Consider the following 12,863-nt stretch of genomic DNA (forward strand, 5'->3'; position numbering starts at 1 on the left):
CCAAGCTCTATTCATGGTATCCAAATTTGATACCATTTTTCTTAGCTTTTCTTGAGGGTAGGGATAGCAACCACTTAAGTGGTAGTAGTATGTGCCATTTTATAGGCAAAAGTACTTTTTCCCAGGTCTTCTGGAACCTTCTTTGCAACAGACTGAAACATATACATAGAGATGAGACAGCTCCAAGTATGTGATCCCAGACATCACTTGGGGATGACAGAAATATAAAACAGAAGAAACCAGGATTCTCAATAACTCTTAAGAGTTGCCCTTCTTGCACTGGACATTCACAGGTCTACCCTGACACACAAGATATAAAGATGTTTTGGTTATATTTGAGCCTCTGTATTTTAGAGTCTCTGTCCCAATACCTTTGATTATACCTAAAATACCACTACAGCTTCAGAGTAGCTTAGGGTGAATCTGTTAAGCATTTTTAAGTAACCTTAAGTAAACCAAAGAACTAAGAAAGAATTTAACCATAATATTGTGAGTTTAGCCACTTAACTCACTCGTTACCACTTATATAAAGTAATTTCCTTGTACAGAAGAGACTGACAAATTTACAGCTCTTAAGTAGAATGTGGTCTGTCTCTTTGGGTAAAAAACAATTTACTACTTTTTTTTCTCAACTCTTTCTTTCTCTTCTCTTTCCCAGCTCTCTTCTCTTTCCTAGCTTGCTCTTTCCCACCTCTTTCCCAAATGCTCTCTTTTCTAGCTCTTTTCTAGCTCTTTTCTCTCTCTTTCCCAGCTCTCTCTCTTTCCCAGGCCTTTCCCCACCGCATGGAGGACCAAGATGGCCTGGTGCCAGCCAGAACGATGAATAAACCTACTCCTTACCTGAATAAAAAAAAAAAAACAATTTACTAGAACATGACCAGGCCTATTATTTCTGTTTGTTTTTGGTGATTTGAACAGTTAGAATAGAAAAGCTGTGTCTTACAAACTCTAACATATTTACTATTCGACACTTCACAGAGAAAGGCTGGGTAGACTTCTGTCCTAAGGTGTTAAATTGTTTTGAAATGATTCAGAGGTTTAAAATGATTGCATAGTTTGTTCCATGACACTTTTGTTTGGGAGTTTACATCTTTATTTTTGATGTTTTATCTCTGAGTACCACATTCTTTCAGATCCCATGTGTGATAGATAACACACAGTATATTCTCCCTCCCCGTGGGGATGTTACAGAAACCTTATCAGACCCCAGTATATGAGTCACTGAGCTGTATTAGCCATTATTCCAGATACTTGAGACAGTCAGCTTATAAACAGAAAAGGCTTATTTTTGGCTCAGAGATTGAGAGTTTGAGTCCATGGAAGGTGAATATTCTGCTTCTTAGGCCTCTGGTTGTTGAGGAGCAACCCATCATGGCAGGAGTGCCTGGAAAAGCAAAACTGTTCTGTGAAAGAAAGAGACCAGAGTTTCATTGTCCTGCTCAAGGACATGCCTCCAATCACGTGAAGATCTCCTACTAAGCCCTGTCTCCTAAGAGGGCCACTGGCTAGGGATCAAGCATTTAGCACATGGAACTTGTTGGGGAGGCACTCAATATCTAAACCACATATAAACGCAAGGATTCAAGACCAGGCTGTTAGCTGATTCTCCAAAGTCTATGAGCTCAGGATGTGACAGGGTGATATCCTTTTGGCCTTGGAACTTTGAAGACTTGCCTACCACTACCAGAACTGTTCTGCATGTGCCATTACAGATCTGTGCTGCAGCAGTCAAGCCAGCTTCTCTAAAGAAACCCATGTGTAAAGGTGTATTTCAGACTTCAATTACATGTAACTTTCTACAAAGGTTTGTTTTCATCCTGGGTAAGTGGACTTGTATAATTTTGAATGTAACTCACTTGCTTTGTTGTTAGGATATGTCACCTCTCAGGTGTACTCCCTGTGAAGTTTAGTCCTATTATCTCCCTCCTTAAACACTGTGACCCTAAGCAAAGTTTCTTTCCTATGACACCAAGTCATGTGACTCATAAAAATCATACTTTAATCACTTGTGTGCAACCTAGGAAGCAGTGCTGCTTAAAGTACTATAGTTATTATATTTTAGTTAAGTTATAAGCAGGGAAGAAAATGAACAATGGCTCTGTATTCATTGGGACAGGCTGCCAAATTATTGAACAATGATTTCTGAGCCTCAGTGTCCTTGTTTATACAAAAAAAACGTTCTCACTGCCTAACTCACAGGGTTGTAAGTACAGTCAAGTGGAAGTAGTCACAAACTGGCAGCAGAGAGAAAATCAAGCTTTGGGACATTTCATTCTGACTGCAACAGTATTTACTAATTAGTAAATAAGTTTATATTAATAACTGCCACATTTATTCAGATTATCTATATCACATTTAGATTTAATTAAATCATAAAAATCTAAATTTCCAAATTCTTTTACACAATAGAGAGTTCAAAGGATTCTGGGATATGTTCCCAGCGACAACCATCAGCCAAGGCCTAGAATCCCCACTTAGGTAACACCTGTACTTCCACTTCACCCTGTCCCTGACGGCCTGGACATTTACAACTTCTGCCTCCATCATGTTGCCAGAAAACTAAGCTTTGTGAACATCTATATGTAAGTCACATTTATATTGTGCTTTATATCTACAATGCTCTCTTTCTCACTTCCGATAGACCTAACATTCAAAATTCTACCTAGACCCAATAGAAACACACACAAAACAATAGCTCATCAGCTGAACATAATGAGCTATCTAATGTCATGAAATAAGAGAATTGACTGTTCAAGTGAAAAATGTCAAGGTCTGGAAACCTCAGCTATGGCATAGCCCTAGTCTCTTTTTAAAAAAATATTTTCATTGTAAAGATACTGTACAGAGTGGTTACAGTTACATGAGCAAGGTAATGAATCCATTTGCTATAGATCATTGTTAGCCTCTCCTTTGTCTTTCCCCTACCATCCCTTTCCTCCCTACCTCCCTACCTCCTCCCTCCCCCAGCAAAGTTGTAAAGTTCATTTTCAACATAGTGTCTTGTACATCCCATTGTTACAATGGGTTATCCTATATCCTTATTTCAGCATTTTGTTATTTCCCTTCCCCTCCCCAATTAAAAAAATGTATATACAAGATGCAGGATACTGGAATCAAAAATCAAAAATCAAAAAATCTTTCTCTTTGTTCCTTTTAGTGTACTTATAATGTACTGCGTGATTTTTTTTGTTTCTTTGTATGTTCTTCCCCCATGGTACAACCCCTCTTGTCACTGTATTTGATAGCCCTAGTCTCTTATTAAGTTTTTCCATTTAACAATCCTCAAAGATAAGCTCTTTCCAAGTGTAAGACTATGAATCAACCTACCCACACACACCCAATACAAGGAGCATCCTCAGGTAGTGTTAGTGGTGGTTGTGAAAGAACACTGAAACAGGAAGTGCTGTATAACAGTCCTTTTAGAAAGCAATATAATATAATGGTTCAAGATTGAGGAAGTTATGCACACTTGTTGAGTAGCAAGCCCATATCTGGAAAATCAAGAAAACAACTCGAGAAGCCCAACACCAGGAGCAAAATGAAATAGCTGCATTACACGCAATATATAATGCAGAAACAATTTAAAGGATCAAAAATGGGAAGTTTGGGTCCTGAAGGTCCCACAAAGGCCCATGTGATGAAATCTTGGTCCTCGTCTCAGTACTAGAAGAAAGTGATGGAGAAGGGGCCTGAAAGAAGGAAGTTAGATCTTTGATCACATGTCCTCAAAGGACATTTCTGGCCTCTAGCCCTTCTTTTTTTTTTTTTTGTCTCCTCGTGCTTCTCACTTACCCAGAGGTAAACCAGTTTCCTCCAGTACAACTCCTGTCATGACATATTGTACCACCACATGCCCAAACAACAGATCCAAGCGGCTATGGACTGGAACCTCTGAAACTATGAACCAAAATAAACCTAGCCTCCTTAGAAGCTGTCTTCTTCTGGTATTTTGTTACAGTGAGAGAAATATAACACAGACATGTTTCAGAAATCATGATGCATGTAATTGGATAGTATATACTTCTTTATAACTATGCCAGGCATTGATGGCTCATGCCTATGATCTTAGCTACTCAGGAAGCTGAGATCTGAGGATCTAGGTTGGAAGCTAGCTCAGGCTGGCTAAAAGACTCTTTCCCCCCGCCCCCCAGGAAAAAGCCAGAAATGGAAGCATGTGTGAAATTGTAGAACACTACCCTTGAGCAAAAAAGTTAAATCAGAGAGCAAGGCCCTGAGTTCAAGCCCCAATACTGGGACACACACACACACACACACACACACACACACACACACACACACACAATTATAAATAGAAAGATAACATTAAGTATGGAAACATTTATGGTAATTTATGGTACAATGTTAAAGTAAGAAGATTTTTATGCATCTTGAGAGGGAAGCTAAAGAAACCCCATGTAAAAGTTGTATGCTTGTAATTACCACAAAGAATATGGAGAGTATGCCAAAAGCAATACAGTTGGACTGGTGTGATTGCTATTACTCACCTCCCAAATTGTATTAAATATATATAATTTTCCTGAGTAGGTATTTTAGTTCTACCCCTGTAGGAAAAATGTAAATGCAAAAATAAACCTCTTTTATATTGTTTCTCAGGACTAAAAGTAGCCCTATCATTTATTGATACTGCATATTAAAAATGAAGTGATTATCCAGGACAGGACACACTGTAAGCAACAAATCCCTGGCAAAATAAAATGCTCCATTGTTGTACAAAAATATTGAACATTGCTCATTTTTATTTTGCCTCTGCTAAAACCAGGTAATTACCTTTTAAATTGTGTTAGTTGAGTATGCACTCTCCGGCATTTCCACATTTTATAAATAAAAACCAATTTGTGAGGACATATTAAAAAATTCAGTTGAATAAATCCAAATAAAAAATTAAGTAATAATCTCGGCATTGCTGTAGTGACAGCATGATGGACCGAGGTCTGTTGTAAGTCAGAAACATGCTGGGTAACATCACAGAACAAGGACTATCCCCAGGGTAGGAAAAGTGACTGATCCAAAAGCATTTGTATGCAATGCTATTATTCACAATTCCTCATGTCTTGCTTTGACCCTCAGAGATAAACATTATTTCCAAACTGACAGAGCGTGTGGGGAGGGAGAGAGGGAAAGAGGGAAGGAGGGAGAGAGGGAGAGCAGAGTTGGGTTTGGTGAGATGTGACTGTAGTTCCAGTTCACGGTGAAGCCTGGAGCAGGGAGGAGTTTGAGGAGAGCCTATCCTACATAGCTAGACCATGTCTCAAAAAAATAAACAAACAACAAACAAAAGAAATAAATACCATTTTCTTTACCTTTTTTCCGCAGTGGTGAAGTCAAAGGTGAGAGAAGCGAAGACTCTGGTGGCAAAGCTGTCATTATGCAAATAGTGACACCACTTTGGCTGACATGGGGCAGTCTCAATGTTCATCTGCCCTGGAGATTTCAAGTTTGCGATTGGCATTCTTGGCAGCATTGTGCCCATGCAATACTAATGCTTAAGTGAATACAACAAATGGCAGGGGAGGGAAGTTGCAAAAGCATACAGTGCTGCTCACTACATGAGCAAAAACAATGCATGCAAACTTATCTCAAACCATTTAATAGATGATTCATATGTATGCAGAAAAAAATGCACAGGTAATATAAGGTGAATCTACTTTCCTAGAGACTTTAAAATAGCCTGTAGTTCTCCTACAACATTAACCTGAGCCTTCTTGTCAATTATTAACTCACCTGATATTAAACAAATATATGGAAAAATCTTTCATTGAGTCAGTGGTATACCTAAAATTATAAACAATAGAAGTGCCAAAATCAAGCAATTCTTCACTTCAGTAATAAGATTCTTATTCACTGTGATCAACTGCTAAAATGCCATTCTGAATCTTATTTTGGCTACAGAAAGAGTTTTATGGAACAAAAGAAACTATAATAAGGAGTTATATTAATATTATTATTTACAACACAAATTGGGATATAGTCTCAATTCACTTTACTGTCCTAGTTTAAAAAAAAAAAAGCTAATCATGAAAGGCACTGGTGGTTCACGTCTCAAATTCGAGCTACTCAGGAGTCTGAGATCTGAGAATCACAACTGAAAGCCAGACAAGGCAGGAAAGTCCATGGAACTCTTATCTCTAATTAACCAGAAAAAAGTTGCAAGTGGAGATGTGGCTCAAGTGACAGAGCACCAGTCTTGAGTGGGAAAAAGCTAAGGGACCATGTTTAGTCCCTGAATTCAAGTCTAGTACTGATACAAAAAAGTGCTCATCATTTGCAAACAATTCCTTCTAACACTTAATAACCTTCTTATAAAGTATTCTATTAGTGGAGCAACTCTTTCTGTTGCCTTTAGCGATGTTTTCTGGAGTGAATTATTTCATCAGTAGAATACCTGCCAATTTCTTATATGAGAAAGTATTCAGCTAGCTAACAGGAAACAGGAGTTCAGTAACCACTTGCTTTGGAAGGTTCCCAACTTTGGCTTTCCATGGTTATTTCCTTCCTCAATCCCTTCTTCCTCTTTCCAGGGCCGTAACCTGTAGCAGTACTCTGACTTTATAAATTGGCTCATAGCTGCAGAAGAGGTAAACAGATGCCATCGAAAGTAACTCAGAGTGAACTGAATGACAATGTCCAAGTTTACTACTTAATGTCATGAGCCTGTGTGAATCACTTCCTCTCTGTGGTGTTTCCTCCTCCACAAAGCCAGAGTGCTGAATTACTGTTGCTTATTCTCCAAATGAAGTAACTTATTGTGTTGTTGACTTTTGACAGCTGAGAAAAACAACTTACTATCAGCCCCAATATATCCATCATGAACAATCCCATCTACCTCTGATCTTATACATTTTTGTAAGTCACTAGTAAGTCAGGCTTTATATCTTTTTCATGATACTGTTTTTCTTTTCAAATTCCAGCTGGGTGCCAGTGGCTCATGCCTGTAATCCTAACTACTCAGGAAGCTGAAATCTAGAAGATCACAATTTGAAGCTGTGTCAGGTAAAGAAGTACTTGAAATTCCATCTCCAAAATAACTAGAAACAAACAAACAAAACAACAAAACAAACAAAATAACAGTGCTAGAGGTATGACTCAAGTGGTAGAGCACAATCTGGGCATCAGAAAACTGCAAGTCCAAGACCCTGAGTTCAGGCCCCTATATGGAAAAAATAAAGCTTATTTTTCTACTTTTTCATATGACTTATCTATCACTTTTGCTTTAAACTGACTCCAAGTGGGCATTCTTCTCAAGAGATTTTTCTAATAATTTCTGTGTACATCTCTCCTGATATTTGCCAGGTACATGGTTGTTATCTACTTGCCAGTTTCTCTGCTACCAAGCTGTTAATTCCAAAATACAGAAACTATCTGTGGACATTATTTCCCTGAGTTATCCTCAGCATTCCCAAATTACAACACACACACCGCCTGGTGAAAAGTAAAAGTCTAATCAATGCCTAATAAATGAATGAAGTAAGTTCTGCTTTCTCCAAGGAGAGCTTTGTCAAGTTATAAGAAATATGATACACTATACAGGATTCTAGATACCCACACTCAGTGAGACCAAAAGAGGATACTCTTAGGAGAGAAACATAAAGGCACAATGCCGACATGCCTCTTTATATTTATATAAAATTACACACACACACACACACACACACACACACACATATTAAAACAAACTCCAAGATATAGAAATAAGAGATCTCTCTTTTAAAACGTTATTTTTTTTAGTAATTTGGTTTTTTGTTTTTGTTTTTTTTTGTTCCAGTTGTGGGGCTTGAACTCTGGGCCCGGGCGCTGTCCCTCAGCTCTTCAGCTCAAGGCTAGCGCTCTACCACTTGAGCCACAGTGCCACTTCTGGCTTTTTTTCTTTTTGCTTTATGTGGTGTTGAGGAATCGAACCCAGGGCCTCAGGCATGCAAGGCAAGTGCTCTACCACTGAGCCACCTTCCCAGCCCTTAAAACGTTATTTTTGATGATTCTGTTTTCTTTTCTTTATGTATGGTATATTTACATGTATATCTTGAGTAAGGTGGGGGGAGGGCACAGAATTTGAGGGGAAAGGCATGAGAAAATGTAGCAGTGGAGTTCACTGGGTACTGACGAAAGTGAACCATACAACTCATGGGTGGAGATGGGAGGGAGAGACTGGGAGTGAAGGAATGGAAGACACTGTACGAAAGGAAATGTACTCATTACCTGACTCATGTTAACTATGATTCCTCAGTACAACACTGTTATAATAACAATAATGTAAATTAATATTCAAAAAGGAAATAAATCAAAAGCTTTAGTAAGAGTCACTAACTTTAGAATGGCAATTAAGTTGAAAGAAACAATTATCATCAAAGAAGTCTACTGTTTAGACACAGGGCAAGAAAATCAACCAATGTAACTACAAGTTCTTAGTGACACACATATTCTCATCACATAGATACCAGGCAGCTCTTAAACTTTCAGTCAGAGACTGAAAGAAAGAGAGAAAAACCACAAAATATTAATAGCACTGGCATTTACTACTTAGGGGTGTGTTTTAGCTTATGTCTCAATGACAAAATAGCTGAGGAAAACAATTAAAAGGGAGGAAGTGTTTATTTTGGCTCACGATTTTACAAGTATTAATCCATGATTACTGGGTCACATTTTTCTGAGCCTGTGATAAGATGGAACATCATGGTGGAGACCATGAGTGGAACAAACCTGTTCACCTCCCAATGACCAGAAACAGAAAGAAAGAACAAGCAAGAGAAGACTCAGAGACAAAATATACACTGTGAGGATATGGCCCTCAGTCACTTACTAAGTAAGCCCCACCTCCTACCATTTCCACCATTTCCTAAACTGTTCACTCAGCTACAAACTGACCAATGAATTCATCCACTGATGATGCAGGGCCCTCATGATCCAGTTGCCTCCTCAGGCCCACAGCTGCATTAGGAGTCAACCTTCACCCCATGGGCTTTAGGAGACATTACAGATGCAAACAATAAGAAGGTACTGAATCCACCTGTCTCCAAGTTCACAGCTGCACAGGTAACCCCATCTTATCTTCATTCCAGCTCCAGCAGGACAATCTTCGCATTATAGACCAAGTAAGCAATGTTCTTACTACCTAAGATTAAGTTTCATGTCTGACTTCAAGGTTTGTGGGTTGTTGTTTTTTTTTTGTCGGTCGTGGGGCTTGAACTCTGGGCCTGGGTGCTGTCCTTTGGCTGTTCAGCTCAAGACTACCGCTCTACCACTTGAGCCAAGCACTACTTCTGGCTTTTTTTGCTTATGTGGTGCCAAGGAATCGAACCCAGGGCCTCATGCATGCAAGGCAAGCCACTGAGACACCTTCCCAGCCCCAACATTTGTGTTCTTAACCTCTCTACTGGCCTCTGGTGGAAGTCATGACTGTTATGCTTTTAATACCTTCAGCATGTAGAATAGTGCCTGGCTATATTTGCTAAAAGTGGCTAATTGTAAGCTTCTTCTTATATAATATAATTAGATATATCGATATATAATATAACCCACCTCTCAATCACTTGATATTTTGTACTCTCTCTTATGAAGAATGAAATGTCTGATTCTAGCCAACCTGCAATTCCAGGCCCCATTTACAGAGGGACCAGGTATATTAACGGATATTAAAAGGCAATTTTCCAAATATGCCTTGAGAGACTTTTGACTTTTTTCTTTCTTCTTCTTCTTCTTCTTCTTCTTCTTTACAAAGCCTTTACAGCACAGGAGTAAAGTGTTCCAGCTGGTAAATTTACAGACTTCTATTGTGGGGGCAAACTCAAGTTCTGAAAAGGGCTAAATTTAGTGCAAGGAAGTTATTAAAAACAAAACTAAAACCTCTCTCTGCTCAGGGATCTTCCTTAGATCTCTGGGTCTTCGGAATGTTTTTGGCATATACATAGATTTATTTATGTTGTTCAATGACATTTCAGATGAGTCATGAAAAAATATGCTATTTTTAAGTGAAGAAAAATGAATGATCTGCATTTTTCATTTCTCCTGTTCTCTGCAGATCTTGGTGGTAACAAGGGAATTAATAATTACTGACTTCAACTAGAAAGTTTTGGATGTCTGTCAGAGGACCTTTGGGCACTAATCTGAAACAGTGGCCTTTGCTGAAGAAGCTGCCAACGTTTCTACATCGTGTATAATACTTTCAGGGTAGAAATACTTTACATAAGACCTAGAGTAAACATCAGAGTGATTTATATGGTACTTAGTCTACAGAAAACAAAGGGAAAGGTGCAACTCGTGATTCACATAGAGGAACAGAGTAGAAAGCAAAATTCTTTCCCACCCATTCAGCTCCTAATTCACAGAGCCACTGATTCTAGGCAACATTAGAAAAAATGCTTACTTCTGAGTTCTTGGCAGTGCAGCTCCTAACCAAGAACTTGTCCCCGGTTACCATTTCTGCAGCAATGGAGTTCTTTTCTCACTTAATTGGAATTTCATGTAAAATACATAGCAATCCTAAACTGCAGCCCTTTGTGCTGTGTGTGATGTGTGTGTGTGTGTGTGTGTGTGTGTGTGTGTGTATGAGAGAGAGAGAGAGAGAGAGAGAGAGAGAGAGAGAGAGAGAGAGAGAGAGAGAGAGAGAGAGAGAGAGAGAGAGAGAAAATATCCCAGCATAGGTGTCTGACATAAAGTTAGTGCTTGTTATTTACATGGATCAATGAATACACTTACTCAAATTTTGTGCTCTTAGAGAGTATGGGATTCTTAAGTCAGATTGTGTTATGCCCAGGGCTTTCGGCTGCAGAGGAGAATCTGGAGTTTGAGATGCATTTCACGGTCTTTCTGGTAATCAACACCAAGCCTATTATTGAAGAGAGGTGCAGCCTGTCTACACCACAGATTTTCCTCATTCTGTAATCACTGTGCTCCACTATACCGTGTTGTTGACATGGAAGGGACAATAAGTCAAGTATGTCAGGTGGCTGGAAGTTAACCCATCACACTGTGAAGTATTGTGGGGCACTAGTGTTTCAAAGAGAGTGCAGGCAGAAAAGCCCAGGGCTGTACTTGAGAGTCAGGACTCTCAAAGAGTAGGGAATCCCTGTTCACTGTTATCTCTCCAGTGCTCAGGACAGTGCCTGGAAAAAAGTAGACAGAACTATTTTGAGTACAAACATTCCCAATTGTCTAATTCTGAATTTTCCTCCCAAATCACTGAGGCAGGTAGTACAGGGAGTTTGAAGAATTGGGACAAGAAACTACCCATCCTTTCTCTGTTCTCCCTTGTAAACCAGCCTTGCCATCATTTGCATCATAGAACCCTGTGTGATTACATCTCACTGGAACACAGGAGTCAGCCTGGGCCCTGACTCCACACCAGGCCCAAGCTGGAAGCAGAACTTAACCACCTGATTTTCCTCCATCTCCTTGCTTTAGCAGAGTGGCTAAAAGCCAGTGTGTGTTGCAGGCATGCTCACCTACTGAGCCTGGCACATGTCCCACTGTCTACCCCGTATTACACAGGCCATCAAATTCCACAGGCCCTCAGAGATGTTTATTTTTGCTTTCTGTCCTCTCTGCTCGCTGCTTGAGCCACAGCAGGTCACTCAAAGGACAAGGTGTTGCCAAGCTAGAGAATGTGGGGTGCTTGTGTGTTGTTTTTTTTTTTTTAAATTAAGACTGAGTACTTCAATTTCTTTCTTGAAATGATTTTATAAAAGATCTTTTAAGTTGTGGATGATCTGGCCTTGTTTCTTTTCTGATTTAGCCAAATCAATCTAACTGTTTCTGGATTGCAATTAAAAAAAAAAAAAGATTTGTGATCTTTTAATAGTGGAGATCTTGGAACTAGTTCCCAACTTTTTTTTTTTTAAGATGAATACTATGTATACATTCAAAAAAAACATACCTGACAATAGTCATGTTGTTTAAATAAGTTATCTGTTGGGAATATACATAAAGACAACAGATAAAATGAGTTTCAGATCTTTCAAATAAGTCATGGTTTATATACTCATCAAGGCGCTTGAATACATTTGAAAAATTGTGAAAATTGTGAAGTATATCAGTTAACCTGCTGATAATAATGAATGAACTATGACTTGAAGGTTGAAGGTTCCTGTACAGATTCCATTGTTTCCCAGGTCTGAGGCCCACAGGGTAGATGCCCCCATTTGTTTATTAAGTTAGATCAAAAGCCTTGGAAAACATGAGTTTCAGAATGCATTAGTCAAGTTCAGAAGTAACCAAGAAATGGAAGAGACTTGAACAAAAGCATTAGGAAGATATATAAGGGTGGTGTTAATAAAATCCAACCAATAAAGGCATTTCCCCTGGTAATAGTCACTTTCTTACCCCTACAAAGCTGGAAAGCAAAAAGAGAGAGAGAGCAGTTACTGGGGGATCGAAGTGATGCAGTAGAAGGTAGTCCTGGGTAAAGGCCTATGCCATTCATACGCATTGATAGTAAGCCAAGGAAATGAATGCAATAATGTCATACTCCTCCTGCCTTAAAATCCTACAGGCTGGGGTGTTCAATGAACTCCATAGAAACTCAGTTTATACTATCCATAATGCCAGCCTTCCAGGACAGAAAACAGGGTGGAAATGGAGTAAACAGCGAACCTGGAGGGACAAATGGAAATGGCTATACACTTGTGTCACCTGGAGACTTGTTCTACAGTACACTGGGGTCTTTACCAGGTATTGAACTAATGTCAGGGCTTGACTTTAATTGAGGTCAAATCTCACAGTTTTTGACTCATAGCTTTGGGAATTTCATATACAACATGTATCTGTGAAATTGAGTTTCTCTTTCTCTGTCAGCCAGCTATCACCTTCAAATGGATCACTCTACAATATCTCCATCTTTGCTTTGGATCTTT

General features: G+C 39.1%; 1 protein-coding gene across 5 annotated transcripts in view; it reads right to left on the reverse strand.

Annotated features, from left to right (window-relative positions):
• Slc16a12 (solute carrier family 16 member 12) overlaps nucleotides 1-12,863 on the reverse strand; it is a 74,663-nt gene that overhangs the window by 21,216 nt on the left and 40,584 nt on the right. The gene's annotated exons all lie outside the window — the stretch shown is intronic.

This window comes from Dipodomys merriami, unplaced genomic scaffold (genome assembly GCF_024711535.1).
Source record: "Dipodomys merriami isolate MVZ:Mamm:240054 unplaced genomic scaffold, mDipMer1.0.p SCAF_14, whole genome shotgun sequence".
Classification (NCBI taxonomy): Eukaryota; Metazoa; Chordata; class Mammalia; order Rodentia; family Heteromyidae; genus Dipodomys; species Dipodomys merriami.